Below are 27,043 nucleotides of genomic sequence, written 5' to 3' on the forward strand. Positions count from 1 at the left end.
CACTCAGCTAGAATTACCACCATTGGAAGGTAAGGTAAGAGTTGTATTTATGCTTTAAACTAAAAATAGCCAGGTGCGGTGGCTCACGCTTGTAATCCCAGCACTTTGGGAGGCCAAGGCGGGCGGATCACCTGAGGTTGGGAGTTCGAGATCACCCTGACCAACGTGGAGAAACCCCGTCTCTACTAAAAATACAAAATTAGCTGGGTGTGGTGGCCTGTAATCTCAGCTGCTCGGGAGGCTGAGGCAGGAGAATCACTTGAACCCAGGAGGCGGAGGTTGTAGTTAGCCGGAGATCATGCCATTGCACTCTAGCCTGGGCAACAAGAGCAAAACTCCATCTCAAAACAAACAAACAAACAAAAACAAAAAAAAACTAAAAATAAAATATACATTAATCTTTTTGTTCTTTGTCTAGTCCTTGTCTTTTTCATGAAATATTTAATTTTTTGTGTTAACTTTATTCACCTAAGGAATACGCAGGGAGCTGGTAAGACATTATTTATGAGTGTGTCTGTGGGAGTCTTTCCATAAGAGATTAGTACTTGAATCAGTAAACTGAGTGAAGAAGATCTGCCCTCATAAATGTGAACAGGCATCTTCTAATCCACTGAGGTCCTAAATAGAACAAAAAGGTAGACTACGTGTGAATTTGCTCTAACTGGAAATTCATCCATGATGACTTTAAACATTGGCACTCCTGGTTCTTTGACCTTGAAACTGAGCCTGAATTATATGTAGTACCTGCTTTCCTGGTTCTTACCTTTCAGACATCAGATGGTGGGACTGGTGGGTCTCCCTAGCCTTGTGAGCCAAGTCCCATAATAAATCTCTTCGTCTATGTGTGTATGTATGTATCTATTTATTATTGGTCAATTTCTCTAAAGAACCTTGACTAGTACAATAATTATAATAAGGAAAAGATACAAGATGACAGTTGATATGGTTTGGCTGTGTCCCCACCCAAATCTCATTTTGAATTGTAACTCCTACAATTCACATGTGTCATGGCAGGAATCCAGTGAGAGGTAATTGAATTATGGGGTCAGGTCTTTCCCACACTGTTCTTTTGATCGTGAATAAGTCTCACAAGATCTGATGGTTATAAAACACATGTTCCCTGCACAAGCTCTCTCTTTGCCTGTTGCCATCCATGTAAGAAGTGATCTTCTCCTCCTTACCTTCCACCATGATTGTGAGGCCTCCCCAGGCATGTGGAACAGTAAATCTATTAAAATTTTTTTCTTCCCAGTCTCAAGTATGTCTTCATGAGCAGCATGAAAGCAAACTAATATAGTAAATTGGTACCAGTAGAGTGGAGTGTTGCTGAAAAGATACCCCAAAATGTGGAATCAACTTTTGAATTGGGTAACAAGCAGCGGTTGGAAGGGCTCAAAAGTCAGGACAATGTGGGAAAGTTTGGAACTCCCTAGAGACTTGTTGAATGGCTTTGACTAAAATGCTGATAATGATACAGACAATAATATCCAGGTGGGGGAGTTCTGAGATGGAGATGAGGAACTAGACTCATTTGGAAAAAGGTTACTCTTGTTATGCTTTAGCAAAGAGACTGGTGACATTTTGCCCCATCCTAGAGATTTGTGGAACTTTGAACTTCAGAGAAATGATTTGGAGTATCTGGTGGAAGAAATTTCTAAGCAGCAAAGCATTCAAGAAGTGACAGGTGCTGTTAAAGGAAGTCAGTTTTAAAAGAGACACAGAACATAAAAGCTTGGAAAATTTGCAGCCTGTCAATGAGATAGAAAAGAAAATCCCATTTTCTGAGGAGAAATTCAAGCCAGCTACAAAATTTGCATAAGAAACCAGGAGCTGAATGTTAATCACCAAGACAATGGGGAAAATGTCTCTAGGGCATATGAAAGGTCTTTGTGGTAGCCCTTCCCATCACAGGCCCAGAGGTTTAGGAGAAATAAATGGTTTCATGGGTGGAGCTCAGGGTCCCCCTCTTGTGTGCAGTCTAGGGACTTGGTGCCCTGTATCTCAGTCACACCAGCCATGACTAACAGAGGCCAAGCTCAGCCCATTGCTTCTGAGGGTGGAGCCCCCAATCCTTGGCATCTCCCACATGGTGTTGAGCCTGCAGGTGCACAAAAGTCAAGAGTTGAGGTGGGGGAACCTCCATCTAGATTTCAGAGGATGTATGGAAACATCTGTATGCCCAGGCAGAAGTTCGCTGCATGGGTGGGGCCCTCAGGGAGAACCTCTGCTAGGAAAGTGCAGAAGGGAAATGTGGAGTTGGAGCCCCCACAGTGAGTCCTGGGACACCACCTAGTGGAGCTGTGAGAAGAGGGCCACCATCCTCCAGAACTCAGAATCATAGATCCACTGAAAGCTTGCACCATGCACCTGGAAAAGCCACAGGAACTCAATGGCAGCCTGTGAATGCAGCCAGGTGATGGGCTAAACCCTGCAAAGCCACAGGGGCAGAGCTGCCCAAGACCATGCTAATCCACCTCTTCTATCAGCATGACATGGATGTGAGACATGAAGTCAAAGGAGATCTTTTGGCACTTTAAGTTTTAACTGCCCTGCTGGATTTTGGACCTGCATGGGGCCTTTAGCCACTTTGTTATGGCCAATGTTGTATTTACACAATACCTGTACCCCATTTTATCTAGGAAGTAACTAGCTTGATTTTGATTTTACAACCTCATAGGCAAAAGTGACCTGCCTTGTCTCACATGAAACTTTGGGCTGTGGACTTTTGGGTTAATGCTGAAATGACTTAAGACTTTGGGGGCTGTTGGGAAGGCATGATGGGTTTTGAAATGTGAGGACATGAGATTTGGGAGGGTCCAGGGGTGGAATGGTATGGTTTGGCTGTGTCCCCACCCAAATCTCATCTGAAGTTGGAACTTTCATAATTCCTGTGTGTCATGGGAGGGACCCAGTGGGAAGTATTTGAAACATGGGGGTGGATCTTTCTTGTGCTGTTCTCATAATAGTGAATAAGTCTTATGAGATCTGATGGTTTTAAAAAGAAGTGTTCCCCTGCACAAGCCAGCTCTCTCTTTTTGCCTGCTGCCATGCATGTAAGATATGACTTACTCCTGCTTTCCTTCTGCCGTGAGTGTCAGGCCTCCCCAGCCATGTGGACCTGTAAGTCCACTAAACCTCTTTTTCTTCCCAGTCTCAGGTATGTCTTTATTAGAAGCAAGAAAATGGACTAATAAAGCAGTAAATTAATTTCTAGGACTAGTCCCTTAACTATCTAAGCCCCTTTCAGTTTTTTCAATTCTTCAATTTTAGGTGGAAACTGTACCAGCTTTCTTGTTAACTATACCTTTTCACTTCCTGTAGAGTTTCTTGTCATTAAGCAGTGGTGGTAGGCAGAGAAGGTGTGGCAATGCAGACTTCTGACCTCTTGACTTAATACATTGAACCACCTCATGACAATGAGAAGAAATGACTGGTGGTCATGATATCCAAAAACACACAGGCTTCCAGTGGCCTGTTGATTTACCAGCTATTTTCTTTCTCATATGTTCTTGCTCTTTTTCTCAAACTACTCCCAGTCCCAACCCCTCCACCAAAGTTACATTAGGAGTGTGTATGCTGCTTTGTTTATCAATACTATTTACTTTATTTACAGGTTGCTTTTTTCATTCTATTCCTTTTAAAGCACAGGGCCAGCTGTGGTAATATCTAGAGCACTTTTAAAAAATATATTAAGAATATAAAGAAAAGGACAGCCAAGCACAAAACCAATGCAGGAACCTTCTAAGTATAGGGCTCTGTGGGAACTGTACAGGTTACATGTTCATAAGCATGATCCAATTAACATTAGGGGTTCATGCCAAATTTAATCTGGAGTTTCATCAGAGCAGCTTTTTCCTGAGATGAGCTTTTTGCTTCATTCATTCAAACTCCACCTTTGAAGGTGCCTTATTTCATTCTTATAATTTCAAAATTTGTCATCACTCTGCAGACTTTTTCAACACTTACACAAAAATTGATATGCTTTGGCTGTGGCCCAACCCAAATGAATTTTAATTCTCATAATCCCATGTCATGGGAGAGACCCAGTGGGAGGTAATTGAATCAGGATGGTGGTTTTCCACCATGCTGTTCTCATGATAGTGAGTGAGTTCTCACAAGATATGACGGTTTTATAAGCATTTGGCCTTTCCCCTTCTGGCACTCATTTTCTCTGTTCACCCTTTGAAGAAGTGGCTTCCACCATGATTGTAAGTTTCCTGAGGCTTCCTCAGCCATGTATAGTTAATGAAACATCTTTTCTTTACAAATTATCCAGTGTCAGGTATTTCCTTATAGCAATGTAAAAATGGACTAATATAGTAAATTGGCACCAGGAGTCGGGTAATGCTATAAGGATACCTGAAAATGTGGAAGCAGCTTTGGAACTGAGTAATAGGCAGAAGTTGGTACAGTTTGGGGTGTTCAGAAGACAGGAAGAGATGAGATAGCTTGGAACTTCCTAGAGACTTGTTGAATGGCTTTGTCCAAAATGTTGATAGCAATATGGACAATGAAGTCTAGGCTGAGGTGCTATCAGATGGAAATGAGGAACTTGTTGGGAAATGGAAAGCTTTAGTAAAAAGACTGGTAGCATTTTGTCCCTGCCCTAGAGATCTATGGAACCTTGAACTAGAGAGAGATGATTTCAGGTATCTGGCAGAAGGAATTTCTAAGCATTCAAGAGGTGACAAAGCATAAAAGTTTGGAAAATTTCCAGCCTGACAATGTGATAGACAAGAAAAACATTTTCTGGGGAGAAATTAAAGCCAGCTGCAGAAATTTGCATAAGTAATGAGGAGCTAAATGCTAATCACCAAGAGAGTAGGGAAAATGTCTCCAGGGAAAATGTCAGAGGTCTTCACAGCAGCCCCTCCCATCACAGGCCTGGAAGTCTAGAAGGAAAAAATGGTGTCCAGGGCCGGGTCCAGGACCTTGCTGCTGTGTGCAGTCTCAGGGCTTGGTGCTCTGCATCCCAGCTGTAGCTAAAATGGGCCAATATAAAGCTCAGGCCATTGCTTCAGAGGGCACAAGCCCCAAGCCTTGGCAACTTACATGTGATGTTGGGCCCATGGGTACACATAAGTTAAAAACTGAGGTTTGGGAACCTCTGCCTAGATTTCAGAAGATGTGTGGAAACACCAGAACGTCTAGGCAGAAGTCTGCTGCACGGGTGGAGCCCTCATGGAGAACCTCTGCTAGGGAAGTGCAGAAGGGAAATGTGGGGTTGGAGCCCCCACAGAGAGTCCCTACTGGCGCACTGCCTAGTGGAGCTGTGAGAAGAGGTCTACAATCCTCCAGACCCCAGAATCGTAGATCCACTGATAGCTTGCACTGTGCCCCAGGAAAAGCTGCAGATACTGAAAGCCAGCCCACAAAAGCAGTTGGGAGAGGGGGTGTACTCTGAAAAGCCTCACGGGCAGAGTTTCCAAGGCTGTGGGAGCCCACTTCTTGCATCAGTGTGTCCTAGATGTGAGACATGGAATTGAAGGAGATTATTCTGGAGCTTTAAGATTTAATTATTACCTCACTGGATTTTGGACTTGCGTGGGCCTGTATCCCTTTTGTTTTGGCCAATTTCTCCCTTTTGGAATGGGTGCATTTACCCAATGCTTATAACCACTTTGTATCATGGGAGCAACTAACTTGATTTGATGTTACAAGCTCCTAGGTGGAAGGGAACTGCTTTGTCTCCGGTAAGACTTTGGACTTGGACTTTTAGGTTAATTCTGGAAGGAGTTAGGACTTTGGGGGAGTGTTGGGAAGGCATGGTTTGTTTTGAAACGTGAGGACATCAGATTTTGGAGAAGACAGGGGCAGAATGATATGGTTTGTCTGCCCACCTAAATCTCATCTTGAATTTTAATTCCTATAATCTCTACATGCCATGGGAGGGACCTAGTGGGAGGTAACTGAATAGTGTGGGTGGTTTCCCTCATGCTGTTCTCATGACAGTGAGTGAGTTCTGATGAGCTCACATGGTTTCATAAGCATATGGCATTTCCCCTCCTGGCACTCATTCTCTGTCCTGCTGCCCCGTGAAGAGGTGACTTCCTCCATGATTGTAAGATTCCTGAGGCCTCTCCAGACATGTGGAACTGTGAGTCAATTAAACGTCTTTCATTTATAAATTACCCTGGCTCTGTTAGTTCCTTATAGCAATGTGAGAATTAGCTAATAATAGACCTCAGTGACTAAGACATCCTCATAAATCCATTAATTTAGGACTTTCCGTATCTATATCATGAGATGTATAAGATTTAAAAGTATTCGTAATTATTTGATTATAACTTTATTCTCTAATAGTGTACACTGTACAAATATTTCTTAATAATTTACCTTTCCCTCCTAAAGTAATGAATATTCTGATATATGTAAGTCATCAATTCTGATATATGTGAATCATCTATTCTGATATATGTAAATCATCAGTTCTGATATATGTAAATAATCTATTCTGATATATGTAAATCATCTATTCGGATATATGTAAATCATTACTACTCACTATGCTGCATGATCCTTGACAAATTTTCTGATTTCCTTGTATTATTAAGTAATAGCTGCATTCTCTTAGGATACTATTTCATGATCAGTACTCTTCCTTCAGGCTCTACTTAAAAATTATATAAGACTACTAAATCAATTTATGATCTAATTATGTCATTTCCTTATTTGTCTATTATTTGCCCCTGTAACTCAATTGTTCAAAGATTCAATGTAGGAATCATATAATTCAGCCTGATTAATATAAGTATTTGCTCTAAATGACATTGGAAATATATATATCCATTATAGCTCATTTTAGCACATATGTTAATATTTCTGTTGCAGGATTCACTCAGTTATATCCTCATTAAATGTTGGTACAGTTCAAAGATATCAAATGATATCAAATCAGCAATACTGAGCAGCTAGCTATATTTATGAATTTATTTGCTAGTTGAAGTTACTTATATTTGTTACAATCTGGGAAGCTCTTAAAAATCTAATTATGCCTTTAAATATACCTCTGCAAAAAAAACTTTTGGAAAGAATTTCTTTGGTGTCTCTGAGAACTATGAAGTCTTAAGTCTGAACGGAATTAAAGGCATTTGTATTGTTTGTCCATTCTTTTTTTCTTTTTCCTGAGACGGAGTCTCGCTGTGTTGCCCAGGCTGGAGTGCAGTGGTGCGATCTCGGCTCACTGCAAGCTCCGCCTCCTGGGTTCACACCATTCTCCTGACTCAGCCTCCCGAGCAGCTGGGACTACAGGCGTCCGCCACCACACCCGGCTAATTTCTTTTGCATTTTTAGTAGAGACGGGGTTTCACCCTGTTAGCCAGGATGGTCTCGATCTCCTGACCTTGTGATCTGCCTGCCTCGGCCTCCCAAAGTGCTGGGATTACAGGCCTGAGCCACCGAACCTGGCAAGTGGTATCTTTTCACTTAGTTTAAGTTTATTCAGTGATGAGGATATGAACATTTTTCTAATTGGCATTAACTTCCATAACTGTGAACTCTACCCAGTGACCAGTATCTGTAATGGTATTAAGCACCACCTGTTCAAGCTATTTATGTGTTGTAAATTAGTCCCTAATACCCCCTGTTTCCAAAGTCTTATGACATCTAAGGTGAAATGATAATAGATTATTTCATTAATTTATAAATCTCTGACTGAAGATGGGAGAAAGATCTCTAAACTAATTCTTTAGATTATATTTATCAAGAACCAGACAGATTCTAATCATTCTATATCTACATAAAATATATTGAATTAGATTTCTCTTCTAACCTTCACAATAAATTCTATATGAGCTCGTGTGTTTATTTAGCTACTGGAAAATGTTAGCTCTAATCTCCCCTATTTCATGCTATTTATGATTTAAACCTTGTTTCTGAATGTTTTGTTAATTTGAATTTTATTGGCCTAAAGCAATTTTTTCTTATAATAAACATAAATTCCATCGCCATAACTCATATGAAGTTTTCTTCCCTCTCTCAGAAAGTTGTGACCAAACAGGGTTTTAATACATTGCAGTTTTTGTAGAACTCCTCTACCAACAATTTCATAGCTAGTTAACTGTTTAAATGCACACTTACTGTGCTAATGGTTGGAGAATAAGAGGTCAAGATGGTGGCTTTTACAAGGAACACATATTTCTGAGCTTATGGCCTGCAAAGCTAAGATAAATTTTAAGAGAGAGAAAAATATCCTAAGTATTTATATATTTAATTATGTTATATTTGAAATCACATATTTAGGAAATGAAAGTAGGTGTTTTCAAACAATGTCAGTTTCTGTCAGCATGCAGCAGGCATATCCCTCTCCATGCACAGATGCACAGAAACGAGAGAAAAATTAAGTACTAAATTCTAGTGGCTATTATAGGATGATGCAAGTTTCAAGACGTGAAAGAAAACACAAACTAAAATAATTATTGAGGACAGTGATGTCCGATAAGGCAAGCAATGAATTCTCTCTTAGCCTCATCTTCTTCATTTGTAAAATTGTTAAATATTTTGCATGACTTCTTCATACTCAGACTTTAATTGTGGTTGGCTTAGAACTCTTTCTCTTTCAACATTGTCTTCATTTCTCCACCGTTTTACTAAACCTTAGTCGTGATTGTTGATATGTCCTCAAGTATCATATACGCACCACGTTCCTTGGAGGTGGTAGAGTGTAGTGAATGATCAAACAGGTTCTGGGTTTAAATCCTGCATCCTCTGCTTTCTAGCTGTGTGATTTGGGTCAGGCTAGTTGCTATCTGAGCCTCATTTTCCTCATCTGATTGTTTTAAAGACAAAATAGTATAGAAGACAAAAGAGTTAAACAATATGTGAAAATATTCCAGCCTCGGACACATCGAAATTCTCAAGAAATATTTACTGTTCTCAGAAAAATATTCTATTATATTCACAATAACAATTGTTAAAATTTTTATGCCTGTTCTAAGCTAAAATCTCTACCATTCCAAGGTTTAATCAAGAAACATTAAATGTCCCCCAAATAACTATTTCTATTTAACATACTTTAATTTTAAAACAGTTTTAGGTTCACAGCAAAACTGAGCATTGAAGAGTAAAATCTTTAAGATAATTTTTTGCCCTTTCAGTATTTAATTTATTTTATTTAGACCTGATTAATTTTAAAATTATTTTTCCTTAGCCATGGGAATTCAATATTACGTTATAAAGATATTTCAACTGGAAAGCCTTTTTTTTTTTTTTTTTTTTTTTTTTTTTGAGACGGAGTCTGGCTCTGTCGCCCAGGCTGGAGTGCAGGGGCAAGATCTCGGCTCACTGCAAGCTCCACCTCCCGGGTTCACCCTGTTCTCCTGCCTCAGCCTCCCTAGTAGCTGGGACTACAGGCACCTGCCACCATGCCTGGCTAATTTTTTGTATTTTTAGTAGAGACGGGATTTCACCATGTTAGCCAGGATGGTCTCGATCTCCTGACCTCGTGATCCACCCACCTCGGGCTCCCAAAGTTAATTTTTGAATATATTTCAGGTTTTGCTCTAGCATATTTAATGAGATATTAATGTCACTATACAATCTAAATTTTGGCATATCATTTTATGTCCCTCAGCATTTAAAAATCCTTTGTCATTATAGCTTGTACTCTCTGTCTTTTAATAGTGAAGTTAATCTATTCATACTAAATATGATTTTGACACATATGGATATATTTCTGCATCTTTAATAAAATTTCACTTTATTTTTACTTCTTTACTTTTTTCGTTTCTTTTCTGCTTTTCATTGACTTGATTGCATATTTTTGGGGGGTGTGTTGTTTGTATATTTCCTTTTCCATTTAATCTGTGTCGCTTTTCATTGCTCTTTAGTTATTAAATGTTGAACAAAGTGCATTAGCACTAATGAAGCAGAAGGTTGCATTAACAAAGTACAACTTGAATCAATCATCTCCTTCTACCTGAACAATTTAAGGGTTATAGAAAATTTTAGATATGATCATCTCTTCCAGTTTTTATATTATTGCAATTTGTAAATATAATTATGTATTGTTTTTTAAGTTCCAAGCTAAATAGTCATTATCCTTAATGTTATTATTGCTGTTACTTTGGTTATTGATTATTTAGATACACCAACGTGTTTTCAAGTTTCTGTATAACTCAGTGACACTTAGATCTCACTCTTTTCTTCTCATTGAAGCATATGTTTTGGTGCTCTTTGGTATGTAAACTCAATCATTTATTTGAATGTGTGTGTGTGTGTATGTGTCTGTGGCAGGGTCTCAGGCTGTCACCCAGGCTGCAGTGCTGTGGTGCAATCATGGTTCACTGCAGCCTTGACTTTCTGGGCTCAAGCAGGTCTCCCACCTCAGCCTCTTGGGTAACTGGGACTACAGGCATTTGCCACCACGCCCACCCCAGGCTAATTGTTTGTATTTTTAGTAGAAATGAAGTTTCACCATCTTGTCCAGGCTGGTCTTGAACTCTTGAGCTCAAGCAGTCTGCTCTCCCCAGCCTCCCAAAGTGCTGAGATTACAGGCATGAACAACCATGGCTGTCCTGAAAATTATCTTATTTTATATATCTTACTCTTAATAATTTAGAAAGGTTTAAAATAATAGATCGATGAATATTTTCTCTTAGCACTTTGAAGAGTTTAAAATCATAGGTTGATGGAAATTTTCTCTTAGCACTATTGTCTTTTATAATTTCAAGATACTTTCATTTTAAATTATGAGTGGAAAACAGAAATTACCTAAAAGGGCACAATTACTAGACTGACAGTGTTATGGGTTGAATTGTGTACCTTCAGCAAATAATGAGGCGGTAATTCCAGTAGCTGTGAATGTGACCTTGTATGGAAATACAGCCTTTGCAGATGACCAAGTCAGGATGAGGTCATTAGGATGGGCCCAATCCAATATGACTCTGTAGTTACAAAAAGGAGAAATGTGGACACAGGGAAAGATAGGCATACAGAGAAGGCGATGTGAAGACACAGGAAGAATGCCATTGATAAGCCAAGCGATATGGTCTGTCTTAGCTCCCGTAACTCCTATGTGTTGTGGGAGGGATCTGGGGGAGGTAATTGAATCATGGTTGTAGCTTTCGTAACTCCCATGTGTTGTGGGAGGGATCTGGTGAGAGATCATTGAATCACGGTGTGGTTTTCCCCATACTGTTCTTGTGGTGGTGAATGAGTCTCACAAGATCTGTTGGTTTGATAAGGGGTCTCCTCTTTGCTTGGTTCTCATTCTCTCTTGCCTGCCGCCATGTGAAATGAGACTTTCGTCTTCTGCCACGACTATGAGGCCTTCCCAGCACATGGAACTCTGAGTTCAGTAAACCTCTTTTTCTGTACAAATAACCCAGTCTCTGGTATGTCTTCATGAGCAGCAGGAGAACAGACTAAAACACCAAGAAACACCCAAAGCTGCAAGACATTAGGAGAGAGACTTCTCTGGAATAGCTTTTTCCTTGTGGCTCTCAGAAGAAGCCACCTTTTCAACACCATGATTTTAGACTTCTACCCTCCAGAACTCTGAGACAGTACACTTCTGATTAAGCCACCCACTGTGCGCTGTTTTGTTAGGGCAGTCCCAGGAAAGTACTACAGATACAAATCGTAAACAGAAACAAGAGCCAGGAGAAACCAGAACCTTCAACTCTCCATGCAGTACTCTATCCTTTCTTCCTGGAGGTTTTCAGAAGGCATTTCAAGGATTCAGCAGGGGGTTGGTAGACCATGCTGGGCCCACTGTGTCCCATTCCTGCCAGATACCTGCAGGAACTGCACGGTTTACTAGGTTACACTTTCTTTTCTGTTTATGGCTTCTCAGGTTGCACACTTGACCCTATGCCCTCTCTTAATCCTGGCAGCCCCCCATATTCTGCCTAAATAAATACCAGTGGACATAATTACCGACATGCCAAAGTCCTCATTATCTCATATTCCATGCAAGAGTACGTAGACAGGCTCTTTATACTGTCATAGATTATACCAGCCGGGTATCCAAGTGATGTCAACAGGGCCCCAATGTTTTTTAGACATTTTAATAAAAATTCCTTTTTAAAAAATCAGATTTTGCTATAAAGTCAGGCTTATAATCCCTATGTTCTTTTCTTGACAGTATGTTTTTCCAGAAGAATCCTCAGCCATCCACATAAAAACAGTTTCCATATATGCGAACTGGAAATTTTTATAACTGGTAGAAAGAGACTAAAAACTGGACTTTCAAAAAATACAGTTGGCCTTTCATGTGTACGAGCTCCACATTCACAGATTCAACCAACTATGGATAGAAAATATAGTATTCCCAGATTGGGCAGCCCAAGGATGCAGAGGGCTCAGTTTTAATTTTCCCAGGTTATACAGGACCAATGTTGGAATTTTAGCATTTCTGGATTTTGGCATCCATCAGGGTTCTAGAACTAATCCCTCATGGAGAACGTGGAACCACTGTATATACCAATGGCAAATAAGCAGTGAAAATTTGCTTAACGCCACTAGTCATTAGGAAAATGCAATTAAAACTGCAATGAGATGCCCTATACAGCTACTAGGATGGCTATAATAAAATCAAAGAATACGGAGTACTGATGAGGATATGTAGAAAATCAGTGGTATAGTTGCTTTGGAAAACAATAGGGAAGTTTCTTTTAAATTTAAATATACATTTATCATATGACTCAACTATCAATTCCTGGATGTTTACCCAAGAGAAATAAAAGCATGTTCATACAGAGACCCATTTGCTAATGTTTACAGCAACTTTATTTTCATGGCCTTAAACTAGAAATAATCCAGAGGCCCATGTATTAGTAAAGGTATAATCAAATGGAACACTAGTTTGCAATAAAAAAATACAATATAGACATATGTAACAGCATGAATAAATCTCCAACGCATTAAGTAAACTCAACAAAAAACAATCAAGGCTACATAGTATATGCTTCAATTTTTGTGACATTATTTAATAGCCAAAACTGTAGCCACCCAAATCTGAGTGGGGTAGACAGGGGCTAGGTGTCAGGTTGGGGGCGAGGACTGATTTCAAAGGGGCACTAGGTAACATAGTACTTTAGGTTGCTGTAACAGAATATCATAGACTGGGTAGTTTATAAACAACCAAAATTTATTTTTCACAGTTTTGGTGACTAGAAGTTCAAATTCACGTTACTGACAGATTCAGTGCCTGGTAATGACTCGCTTCCTGATTCAGAGTTGGCTGTCATTCTTTTGTGTCCTCACATTGTAGAAGGACGGGATATCTCCAGGGTCTCTTGTAAAAAGCACTGACTCCTTTGATTAAGTCTCTGTTCTTATGACGTAATCATCTTCCAAAGCCTCCAACTCCCAATACCATTATATTGGGTATTAGATTTCAGCATAAAATTTCAGAAGAATATAAAAATTGAATCTATAGAACAAGGGAATTTTTAGGATGAAATGTCTCCATTGAAGTGGTTGTTACACTACTGTAAACATTTGTCAAAATTCATCAAAATGAACACTTAGAGAATGCTGTTATATATCATTATGGTTTGGCTGTGTCCCTCCAAAAGGCATGTGTTGGAACATAATCCAATGAACCACTGTTGGGAGGTGGGGCCCAATGGGAGGTGTTTAGGTCATGAAGGCTGAAGCCTTGTGAACAGATTCATGCTGATTCAAAATAACTTAAGGCTGGGAGTTCAATCTCTTGCTGTCTCACCTTCCACCATGAGATGACACAGAAAGAAGGTCCTCACCAGACCCTTGCCTTTGCGTCTTGGATTTTCCAGTTTCCAGAACCATGAAGAATCTCTACAAATTTCCCAGTCTCTTATATTCCATTATAGCAGCACAGACTGAATGGAACTATACATGTATTGCATTTGAATGAATATTAGTAAGAAATTAAACATTCACCACAATAAAGGGATCTTTGAGCACTGGGTCCCTCTGAGCAAGGCCATGGACAGATGTTATGTAAGAGAAAGGACTGGATCAGAACTTTGAGAGCAGAAAGCATCAAATATTCTACAGCTTGAGCCTTCTGTAATGGTAGCAGTAGGAACTGAATATTCCTATGTTTTTGTTATCTTAGATGGTGAATTGGACTAAACTAATGGAGGGGCTTAAGATATGAGCAGCCATTTAGTTTGTATAAACAGTTGTGCAAAATGAATGTGCCAATAAACCATAACAAAATAAATTGAGAGAGCTTCAAATCTAATCCACCTTTTAGGAAGTCTATGATGGATAGACTTGACCTACAGAATCTATGCACACTTTTGATAAGCCAATAATTTCCTCTCTATATAGATACCCCTAATTCAGGCTTCAGGGGCTAAAAAGTGCTTCCAGAGTTGCAACAAAATGATCAATACTTGAACAATATTACACACACTACAAGATTCCTTACTTTGAATGTTGAATATGTGCAGATATAGAGATACTAACAGAAGAAATTAAAGTTTGGCAGCTTTTGAAAGTGTAGTCATTCAAATATGTCAGGCACTGTTTGATGACACAACCAAAAATAAAGTTTTCATATTTCTTTTTTCAGTATTTTAAATAATCTAGGGAGATATAAACTTCTGGCTAACAACAAAATAAATGTTTGCTTAGGAAACAAAAGACTCCCAGACTTAAAAATCGTTACAAAAATACATATGTGACCAGCTATGTTTGGTTTCTCCGTTGTCTTTTGGTTGCACTCTAATTTTCCAGCTTGAAGTATCTTGTCCTTACGCATTTTTGACATCCAATACAGAGGTAATATTTATTTATTCAGTATTTGTCACTTTGAGAGTACTATGTTTTCTCAGATGTGAATCATCAAGTTGTTCTTGAATATTATACATTTCATTTTCAGGGTAGAATAAACTTTGTACCGATTATATTTGAATTTGTTACTTAAAGTAGAAATTGTATGTGATAGCAGAAAGGCAGAGTGCTTTGAAATGAGTAATACTGGATAGTGAAATATTGGTTTAAATTCTGGATCTTCCAGTGATAGCTGCCATCAAGGACACATTTCTTATCATTTTTAGCCTTAAATCACTCACTTTGAACATGGAAATAATAAACACATTTTACAAAGTTATACTGGTGTGATGAGATCAGCATTCAGTAAAGGGAAGCTGATACGACTGTCAGTCAACGGATTCGTCTAGCTATTTACCTACCCTTCTTTTGTTTTCCTATCTGCAGCCAAAAGATTTAAGTTCAAATTCTGGATTGATAGTTTATTACATCTGTGACTTTTAGCAAGTTATGTACTTTGCAGTCTAAAATTTCACATTTATAAAGTATGATATTAATATTAAAGAGTCTATAAGAATCCAGTTTAGTGCCTGAAATATAGTAGGTGCTCATTTAATGACAGCTACTGCTATTTCAACTTTTAGAAATCACTATTACTACAAAACTGGCTTTGATATTTTACCTTTCTAAAATTTATTTTTTTGCTTCCTAAAATGCAGACTATCCTGCATCCAAACTATATTGGAAATTAAATATTTTAATGGAAAATAAAAATCACACACAGGTCAAGTAAGTTACAGTGGTTTTGAACAAAAGGCATACAATTTCTTTTTTAAAAAATATAAAAAGTATTAGGCCGGGCGCGGTGGCTCACGCTTGTAATCCCAGCACTTTGGGAGGCCGAGGCGGGCGGATCACGAGGTCAGGAGATCGAGACCGCCGTGAAACCCCGTCTCTACTAAAAATACAAAAAATTAGCCGGGCGCGGTGGCAGGCACCTGTAGTCCCAGCTACTCGGAGAGGCTGAGGCGGGAGAATGGCGTGAACCCGGGAGGCGGAGCTTGCAGTGAGCCGAGATTGCGCCACTGCACTCCAGCCTGGGTGACAGAGCGAGACTCCGTCTCAAAAGAAAAAAAAAAGTATTAAAACTATGTGCAACACGAATATACTTATATGTGTATTATATACATGCTGGAAATATCAGTTTTTAAGGGACTACATAGCAGCTACATGTTTTGATAATTGACATTATTCAGCAAATTTTTCTAATACATGAAGTATGTCAAATGATGAGTTCAGTATAACATTTTTATCTGCATTGCTTTGTTACTTTTGTGCATTACTATTAAATGCATTGTTATATGTTGCTGTAAGTTGTATTATTGCATATTAAAACCATTCTTAGATAAAATAAAAATCAGCAAGGTCATTTGCACAGCTCGAGAAAACGTTTTTATCATACAGAGATTACGCATTTTTCTTTTAGCACTTTTTTTGCATGAAATCAATTATTTCAGGGTTTTTTTAAAAAAAAAAACACATCTTCCAGGTAAAGTAAATATTTTCACTTTTAGTTACACATGGATATCCTCCATTATTTATGTTGTCATATACTTATCTTAGTAAAAGTTTTGCCTAAAAATAACTGCTTATCCAAAGTGCACTTATGTTAAGTGTAGATATATTTTGAGTAGATAAAAAGCAGGTATTTTTTTCAGAGATAATCTTAAAAATGCTTTTTCATGAATCTGGAGATTAAATAGCTGGAAATGAAATCCAGAACTAAATGATACCACTTGTAAACATACCTCTGACATTAGGAGTATACAGGAAATTATGAGAAGTGTCTGTTTTCATAGATAAATAAGGGTATCCCATGGGTAACTAAAAATGGGCATATTTAATGGAAGCCAAGTTTCATATTTTTAAAAGACATGGAGAAATTAATTTCATAAGCAAAATCTATTTAAAATGGAAAATCTTTGTAAAAAAACTACTCTTTTTAAAATCCTTTGCTAATGGCCTTCTTGAACTTTATCTTAATGTATATAAGAATTCTTCAAAAATCACATTATATAATTAATTAAGGATATTAGAGAAAATTAGAAAGATACTGCAATGTGTCAACAATGTTTAGAACTGATGTTAAATAGTCTGGGCGCAGTGCCTCACTCCTGTAATCACGGCACTTTAGTAGGCGGGTCACCTGAGGTCAGGAGTTCAAGACCAGCCTGGCCAACATGGTGATACCCCAACTCTACTAAAAATATGCAAATTACCTGGGTGTGGTGGTGGATACCTCTAGTTACAACTACTCTGGGAGGCTGAGGCAAGAGAATTGCTTGAACCTGGGAGGTGGAGGTTACAGTGAGGCGAGATCGCGCCACTGCACTCCAGCCTGAGAGACAGAGCAAGACTCTGTTAAAACAAAAAAGAAAAAAAAAATCGCTGCTAAATACATTTCTTGCTATTACTAATTTCTATTTGTGATGGTCTAATTTGTGCTTTTCTTTTTAATAAAGACTTGTTTTTTAAAAGAAAGCACAGTGATCTGGATGATGTCTTATGGTAAAGCCTTGGGGTAAACTCCAAAGGGTAAGTATTAGCAGTGTCGATGCCACCTCATTACAGTAACCACAATACCACATTTAAAGTGAAAAAAAAATCAGACTTTTGTGAAGTGTCTTGCAAATTCAAATCCTTTCTATGATGGCAAATAAAACAGGAATTTGGAGCACCAAACTTGCCCCTTCCTCTGCAATAACCTAAACACAAAAGTTTCAAACATGTTTTAGAATGAATTCCTAATTTGATACATCAAATGACCACCCTCTCATCACATTGAATACCTATGGTAAGAAATTAGAATTCTCTCTCTCGTCCTTCCTTGTTAGTGTAGGGTAGAAGGGATTTTTTTTTCTCATCCATCACTAGGTTCATGGCTGAAGCACCTATAACAAAAGACAGTTTAACAACAGAACAGCATACACATTTATTTAATGTAAATTTTATGTGACATGTGGACCTTCAGAAATGAAGACCCAAAGAAATGGGGAAATCTATGTATATTTGTGCTTAGGGTGGATGGGGAGTAGACAGTCATGAGGAAGCATGATTGAACAGAGGGAGTATGATCTAATGGTAATAAGCTGGGGGAACTTAGCAAGGCCTGTTTGTTCATATTACTTTCTGTGTCCCAGTGTGACATTCCTTGTCTCCAGATATGAGGGACATGAGGCTCTTATCACATACTTCAGAGGAAGATCAGATTCTTTTTATTTTTTTTTTTTTGAGACAGAGTCTCGCTCTCTCTCCCAGGCTGGAGTGCAGTGGTGTGATCTCGACTCACTGCAAGCTCCACCTCCTGGGTTCACACCGTTTTCCTGCCTCAGCCTCCCGAGTAGCTGGGACTACAGGCGCCGCCACCACACCCGGATAATTTTTTGTATTTTTAGTAGAGACGGGGTTTCACCCTGTTAGCCAGGATGGTCTTGATCTCCTGACCTCGTGATCCACCCACCTCGGCCTCCCAAAGTGCTGGGATTACAGGCGTGAGCCACGGCACCCAGCTGAAGATCAGATTCTTTTACAGCTTGCTTCAGAGAAGAAGGATTGGAGAAGGTCAGAGACCTTTGTCCTATGTGATTTTCTCAAATGCGAAGGTGCCATCTTCTGGGGTAGCACATTCTGAACCCAATGCTCTGGGGTAGCGTGTTTTGATTTGTAGAATATCCAGAGAATGGTGTTGCATCTTTCAGAAAACCCAGTCTAGAAAATCTTAGGAATGAAATATACAACCTAATTTTATACATTTTTCTAATTTCTATTTATGGTTAGTATTTGAAGAAACATTCCCTCATGCATATATAGTTTTAGTTTAATGTAAGTGGATAAGATACATAATAATGCTGGTTGCAAAGTTTTTGTGTTCCAGAAGAGTTCAATAATATTTTCCTTAAAGGTTGGCGTGTAAGAAGAAAATTTATTTCCAACATTTTAATCTTTGACTCTGCATTAGCCATTTTCAAGTAGATAAATTAATTTTTTTCACTTGAGTTATTTACTGAAAATTGGTGAACTTAATTGCTGCAAAGCTTTAGCTTTTGCTGTATACTTGTGCATTAAAAAATTCTCCAAATATGTCTTTAAAACTTAATTAAAAATATCAACTTAGAAACTTAATGTGCCTGGGACTTAGTCCAGAGGACAGTGGTATCAGCACAAACAGGAAGATAATGGAAGGGGATTTGAACTTTATGATAAGGACTCCTGGTCAGTTTCAGAAAGACAATGACAGGATCAGAATATACGTTACTGCCTGCTGTGTATATGCAGCAATAGTGGTTATACCTGGTTCTTTGTCTCCAAATCAGAGCACAGGCCCAACAAGAACAATCCTCGGTCCACTTATGAAGGAGGCTTATCCACTCAGTTGGAAGTACAGTTTCCCTGCATATTGCTGCCAACTTCCTGTCACTGCCCCAGAGGTTTAGAATTAGCATTCATGACCTTCAAACAGCTTAATTTCCCCAGAGTCATTGAACACAGCTAGTTGGCCCTACTAGGCTGAAAGCCATATGGCATCAATTGTAAATGTTTTGCTACCATTTCCCAACATAACCACCTGCCTGATTTACTGTTTGCTGGATGCTCACCTTGAATGTGAATATGTCCACATAATTTTTTTCTTTAAATTAAGAAATGTGGTTTAAAATTATGATTCATTTTTTCCTATTAAGATGTTGAAGGGGGATGCTGAAGAAGATTCACATTGTCAGTTTTGTATAAATCCACTTGTTGGAGAAAAGTGTTGAAATGAAATTAACAAAACCATCATATAAATATAAATGTGTAGATTGTTAAAATTGCAGTTTTAGGAAATTTGCAACATAAAGTACAAGGTAAATAAATATCTCATTTTGAACTCACATATTTAGTACAAAATGTTGCCCAAAATACATCCTAGGGCTTGGGGATATTTAGAAAAGAGAAGACCCCCAGAGCTATAAGTCATTAAAAAACCAGACAGCTTAACTTCAAAATGCATTTTTTTTTTAATCTTGGGTTTCAAGATAAAACCTTGAAGAAAACTGCAGAAGCCTTTTCTCTTAGCCATAAAATAGACTCCATATCCCTCCCTTTCCTACCATGTATACTCCCTTCACATTTATCTAATTCTATGCTGTCATCTATATGCCTTCTTAGAAGTTGCAGGGGCTAATCTTGAGTCTGACAAAGGAAGCTTGGAGACTCAGCTGCAAAATTCCCAAGATTACTGCAAGGTGGCTGGCTAGTCAACAACCCCGCCATTGTTGAGATGCTGCCAGCTCGTGATTCAGGAGGACTGAGACACAAAATAGCCACCAGAGCAAGACACACAGACATTGTACTCAGCACAATTCTTGCGCGCCTTCCATATCAATTTTTCCACACTTAAACCCCTACCCTCACCCCCAAAATTGAAGTGGTTGGTTTGGATGGGAATCCGGCCACATCCCCTTTACTAGTTTTGGTTAGTAAAACCCCTTTCTTTCTACCAGACCTCACTCTTGTGAATTGGACTCTGCAAGTGGTAAGCATTGAGATCTGTATTCAGTTACAACGAAGTGATCTCTCTGCAATGGATACAGAAAAGATAGGTTCAAAGGGAAATATTGGGGAAGAGGGAGGGGGAACTTAAATATTGGGGATAAATGAATTTGGGATAATTAAAAGCAGACATAGAGAAAATTCTGAAGGGAAACTGGTAATAGTGTATATGGAGACATTGTGCTCCTCAATGGAAATTTTGAGGGTACAATATTGTTTCCATGCATCTTCCTTTCAGCAATTCAGCCCAGTGACTTGATGCAATGACGTCACCAGTTCTCTTCTGAGGAAACAGTTTTAGACATTCAAAGCCCAGTTGTTCAATGTAGCCGAGATTCTTTAATTTCTATTTCAGCTAATTAGTAGCAATACAAACTCTTGCCAAACAAGAAATGTGAATGCTTAAAGATTAAATTTTATTTTATCTCTATCTAGAGGTAGGAAAACAATCTTTCGGGAGGCACAAATTAGGACGACAGCCAAAATTCATTTCTTCATTCCAAAATAAAGCCTTTATGTGTAATGAATTATTTTTCATAATTCTAGAAAGTGGCATGTTCCAGCAATTATAATTATAAAGTGTACTGTTTTTGGAGGGTAAAATAGTAAGTCATATCATTAAGATCAAAATGATGTTTAAAGGAAAACTATAACTATGCCTTTAGCATATTAAAATTAGATAATATTTGATACATCTGTCCCTGCAAAATACTTTTTATAGGTTTTCTTTGGCTCACAACTAAATTTGATGAGATAAAATATACAAATATTTGACAGGGTCAATTTCCTTTTCAAGTTGGATTTTAATTAATTCAATAACCATGTATTGATGACCTACTGTATGCAATATATTTGGCTAAATTTAGCATATCTGATTTTGCTCTATCATCATGGATCGTGAAGTTTGTGAAGAGGGGATGTTTGTGACTGGAAGCTTTTTTTTCCCATTAGCCAAATAAATAAGTAGTTAAGTGCTTAGATTTTAAAAAAAATCCACGTGGTGTTATTTTGAGAGGCATAGACTTTATCTAAGCTCCAGTTCCTTCCATTGGAAAAATGCATATTTAAATGAGGTAATATGTATAAAGGCAATGGCGGCTGGGCACGGTGGCTTATGCATGTAATCCCCGCACTTTGGGAGTCCCAGGTGGGACGATCTCTTTAGCCCGGGAGTTCAAGATCAGCCTGGGCAACAGGGAAAGACCCAGTTTCTACAAAGTATTTTTAAAGTTAGCTGGGTTCAGTGGCACGTGCCTGTAGTCTCAGCTACTTGGGAGGCTGTAGCAGAAGGATTGCTTTGGCCTGGGAGGTTGAGGTTGCAGTGAGCTGTGATCACGCTACTGCACTCCAATCTGAACCACAGAGTGAGACCCTGTCTCTAAAAATAAATAAATACATAAATAAAGCCATACATACATACATACATAAAAAATAAGGCAAAGAGTAGGCCCTCAATAACACGAGCTAATATCAATCTGTATTTCCATAAATTGGTATCATTCTATGTATCCATAGCCTCCAAACCTGTTATAGTCCAGTCCTCGGCTCCTTTTCCTGTGGCTTTAAAAATTTATATTAGATAAGGAAAAGAATCACACTATATACTTATCCTTAACTGTTTTATAGTTATTTTCAGATTTACATTTCCTGTGGTTACCAAATTACAAATGGCTACATGTAAAAACATAGCTTTCTGGACAGTTTAGTTTCTCAAAGTTCAGAGGAACTCATATGCACTTACATGTAAAAATTATATAAAATATGCATATGTTAACTTGTCATATATACTTGAAATATACCTAACAAAATGGAGAGTTCGCAATGGTGTTACACACATATTTGAAGTTGCAAATAGAAAAAAACAGATATCCAGAAATCAGGCTGAGTTTATACCCTAGAGATACTTGCAATTCTTCCATAATAAAGTGACAGAATTTGTGACTTTGAAGCTAAAAATTATGCATAACTGCATTTTACACAATTTTAGCCATCAACAACTTATATTAACAACTAAATTAAGTTATACATCAAGCCAGAAAAGATAGCAAATTTCTTATGTTCTGGTATGGGAAGAAGAAAGGCATTTTTAGTTTAAAATTTAGTATGTGACAAAAAATGGCCAGATGGTGCACACAATCCATTTGTTGCAGGGCTTCTAGTTCTTTCCATGCATTGGAAGAAAACCAGGTGACAAGTTAGGCAGCAGTTTTTATGTAGGACATTTCCAAATTGCATATAATAAGAGAATAAGGATCTAGAAGGTAACTTCCAACTAAAACAAGCTATTCTGACTCAAAGTCACAAGAATTCAGTCTTAATAATCACAAATGCTTTCTGTTCTCAAGCTTAAAAATCTATTCTCTATTTTCTTTGGACTCTCAGTGTCTTAGAATTTTTGCACACATAGTCTTACATTTTACTCTTCACAGAATGGGATTGGCAGAAAAAATGAGAGAACGTTTTGCAGTTAGTGATTTTTTCCAAGATCACAGAGCTAGTCAATACACCATGTGATTCACATAAAACATGAGAATAGCCAGTATGGGGTACCTAGAAATGAGGACCATTGCAATTATAATACAAACAAAAATTATACCCCATTTTACTAGTTTGAATCATTACCACAATAAACATGGATTCATAAGTTAGGCTGTGATAGAACCAAAAGAAGACATTTATGTGATTTTTTTTTAATGGCATGCATCTGCTCGGGACAGGCTGTGCTTTTTAGAGGAACAACTTTACCCTTCAGTAAAAAATTCTGGAGAAGTGTGATATCAAAGCTCGATTAAACTTGATATTTAAAGTCTTTATACCAAAATAATGAATCTATTCATGAACAATACAAGAATGAGATTTGACATGAAAGCTATGTCAGTATATCTCATGTCAGTGCCTAGCTAGGATGCTAATTCACAAGAAAAAATATTGTCATTCTCCAATGTCAGACAGTTATTTGAAGCCTGTCTGCTTTTTTTGGTAAAGATACTTTAAATAAGGAACCTGGGGAAAGAGTTACAGATATCTACTGGCATGAAGAGGAAGACCGTTTACTGAATATAATTGAATGGATTTTTTTTATGAGTATTGGTATTATTTCAATTTTCAATTAAAAAAATAAACTGGTATATGCAAAGTCTTCATGCTGTGGGCCATATTGAAAGATAGTAAATAATTGAAATAAAATGCCGAGATATTGGTGGGGACCCGTCTGCACCTACTAGGGTCTTGATGTTACCTGAGCCCCCTTAGGTATTTTAAATATGTGCCAGAAGACAGTGCTTCTCAGGACATGATTTTTCTATTCCTAAAAATAAGTTACAGGAAAAATAGAGAAATGAAGACTAAATGTTTCAAGAGGGAACCCATATAATTGGTTAAATGAGGCACAGGATAGCAGTGTGTGAGGCATTTTGTATTAGAGCTCATTTAAAATACCATCGGTTACATGAGGTTTCAGAAAAAAAGAAAACAGCCTGTGTTCTGCATAAACAACTGTATGCAATGTATTGTAAAATGGGTATGAGGAATTAAGGAAAGAATGCCTTTTCTTCTGGTGTTCATCTTCCTCCTGGTTCCTAGCCAACTACAACAATTTGTTTTATAATCTTGCTTATGGCACCTTCCATGGCAACAGGTGCTTACTCATTTTGACAAATGTCACTTTATTAACAATCGTGATGTATGCAAAGAGGACTAACAATCCCTCTAGTTATGCAAAGGACAGGCACAGTACCCGCTGGGGATCAGAGCCTACCAACTTTGTGACAGCTCACAGTATATTTTCACTATTGAAGCCAATGGAGTATATATTGAATATACACGTTGTTCAAGGATTGGTCCTGCTTTATGCTTGAGGCTTATGTTATTTTCAATGTGTCCTGATTTATTAAACTAGTTTTATGATGGGCACACCTAAAGAGCATCTGTCTCCTATACAAGAAATGGCCATGTTATAGTTACAAACTTGGCAATGTAGAAATAAACTTAGAAATGTAGGCAAATATGAGATGATACCTGAACATCATCTCAGCCACACCACAGTTATTGAGATATTGTTTTCTAAGGGTAAGGTCCAAACACTTTATCATATTTTTATATCTTGCATGTAGTAGATAATTTATATACATACCAATCACACACACACACACACACTCAATGTCATAGCAAACTAATTAGAAATAAAAGTTTCTAATCAAATAATGTGGAGCAAAACTATAAAATATTGTCTTAAGTTTTATAAATTTTTTAAAAAGATGATTCACAGGATTATGGAGGATATTGATCCAATTGAATAAAACATAAAGCCCTGAATACTACTCCACTCCTCCATTTTTATAGAAACTAAGAAGCAATTTAAAGATTTATTTTTTAATGTGAAGAAAAACTTTTTGTTAGATTTTCTGCTAAATGCCATTTAAATAATCAATTTGCCAACATTTAGGGAAATCGAGTATGCCACTTCTCTAAAAACTTGTGATTTCTCTTTAGGGTAACGTGTAACACACATGCATAGGAAAATTCAGGGATGTGCTTTGAAATACTATTAGTAGATAGCAAATGGGGGATAGATGGATAAAAATTTAATCTATATATTACAGGACAATAGTTAAAGGGAATAAAGTATCTCTATATACATGGGTCTCAGAATTGGCCTCAAAAATGATACTGAGTTAAAAAACACTAAGTGAAACATGGTGAATATCACATTTCCCTGTGCAAATATAAAAATAGAAAAAATATAACAATCATTGTTGATATATATTTAGGAAAGAAAGGATTAATAGTTTAATATTGAGAGTAGATTAGACACACACATATATTAAGTATATAAGAATTAGCCTTTGGATTTGTTAATCTTTTTGTTTTAATCTGCTGTATCTCTATTTACTATTTCATTCATTATTATTGTTGGTTTTTATAATTGCATTTCTTCTGCTTGGGTTTCTTATTTTTTCCCTAATAAGTTAACTGTTGAATTTATCTGTTTTCAGACTTTATTGCTTTCTTGTATGTTTTAAATATGCTTTCCTATTTCCAAATCTACAAATTTTTCAAAAAAAATTGTTTATCTCTGTCTTTGAACTTCTTTGTGCTTAGATAAATATATCTGTCTGATAATTCCTTGGAATTGGCTGATATGTGCATTATGTCTTTCCCACGTGGTTCGGCTTTCTCTGAAGCTCTGTGCGTACCTGAGAACACTGTGTATTCCTTGGTATGATGGGTTTGTTGACTTCTTTATATGTTTTGAGGCAAGTTATTAGAGGCATCAAAGTTGAAATCAGTGTATAATCATCATTGTTTTATGAAGTTTTCCATTCTATGTGATGCTTTGTGCCTTAAAGACTTCACTCTATAATATTAATATAGATACACCAGCTTTCCTTTGACTAATATTTAAGCTGCCTAATTTCTTATCCTTTGTGTATCAGTTTTCCCATGTTTTTATTTTCATGTGTGATTCTTCGATAGTATAATCCTGGATCTTATCTTTTATTGAATTTAACCTTTAACTAGTAAGCTAATTAATTTACATTTATTAGAATTGCTGTTATATTTGGATTCACTACCATCTTATTTCTTGTTTTGTATATTCCTCTTTTGCTTCATCGCTTTTACTTTTTATCACATTTCCTGCATCCTTTACATGAAGTTTTTATTTAAATTCTATTTCCCTCTTTATTCTTTTAATAGCTACCATGAAATTTTAACAAATTTATTTACTTAAAGTCTACATTAATCATTTTCTCTATTCCTTCCTTATATAACATAGGGACCTTAGAATTATAAAAATCAAATCACCTGCTATTTAGTCTTACTTATTGTCCCATATTTTAATTATATCCTTTCTTTACTCCCAAATTTAATATTTTTGTTATTTCACGCAGACTCTGTGGTTTATCTACATGCTTTCCACGTTCTTCACTCAACATTTCTTCTTGTATCTCCAGCTTTCCTTTTGTGGTTATTTTCCATCTTGCTGACATATCTTCAAAAGTTTGTTGAAGTGTGAATCTATTCACTTTTAGATTTCCTAAAGGGAGTTTTCGTTTTTCTTTTAGGTTTACTTACATCTTACTTTTGAATTATTTCAAACATGACAAAATATGTGAGAGGAGTACAAATATTAATACTTCCTATATACCTTGCGCCCACATCCTTTACTTGTTTATGTTTTACTGAATGCACTTTATCATTCTCTCTCTCTCTTTCTTCATCCTCAGTGTTCATTTTATTACCATGTTGACAGGAGGAGTTGTTCTTGATATTAAGTAAGGATTTTAAATCAGCTTATTATCACTGCAAATTTCCAAAAGAGAGAAAGAAGGGTAACAGTGTGAATCTCTCTATGGCTTCTAGTAGAAATGGAAATATTGCTTAGATTGGAGGAAGGTCATAGAGCACTCAGAAGAAATATGATCGCATTGCCATCATAGAAGCAATACATTTGTCTTTTGTCTCCTTACTTGTTTGTATTTTTTCAACTATTTAAATCAAACAATTTGAGGTGAAAGTTCACCACCACTCTCACCTATCAATAACAAGATAGAACAATGGAAATATTATTTCCCAAACATGTGTTTTCATTTTGATGATAGTCAGCTACTAATCTAGATGCTTGATATAAGAGACATTATCTAAGCTCTACCATACCTATATCAGTAGAATTACTTCCCTATTATACGTGAAGATATACAGGCATACCTTGGAGATATTGCAGATTCAGTTCCAGACCACTGCAGTA

The sequence above is a fragment of the Symphalangus syndactylus genome, chromosome 3 (genome assembly GCF_028878055.3).
Source record: "Symphalangus syndactylus isolate Jambi chromosome 3, NHGRI_mSymSyn1-v2.1_pri, whole genome shotgun sequence".
Taxonomy (NCBI): Eukaryota; Metazoa; Chordata; class Mammalia; order Primates; family Hylobatidae; genus Symphalangus; species Symphalangus syndactylus.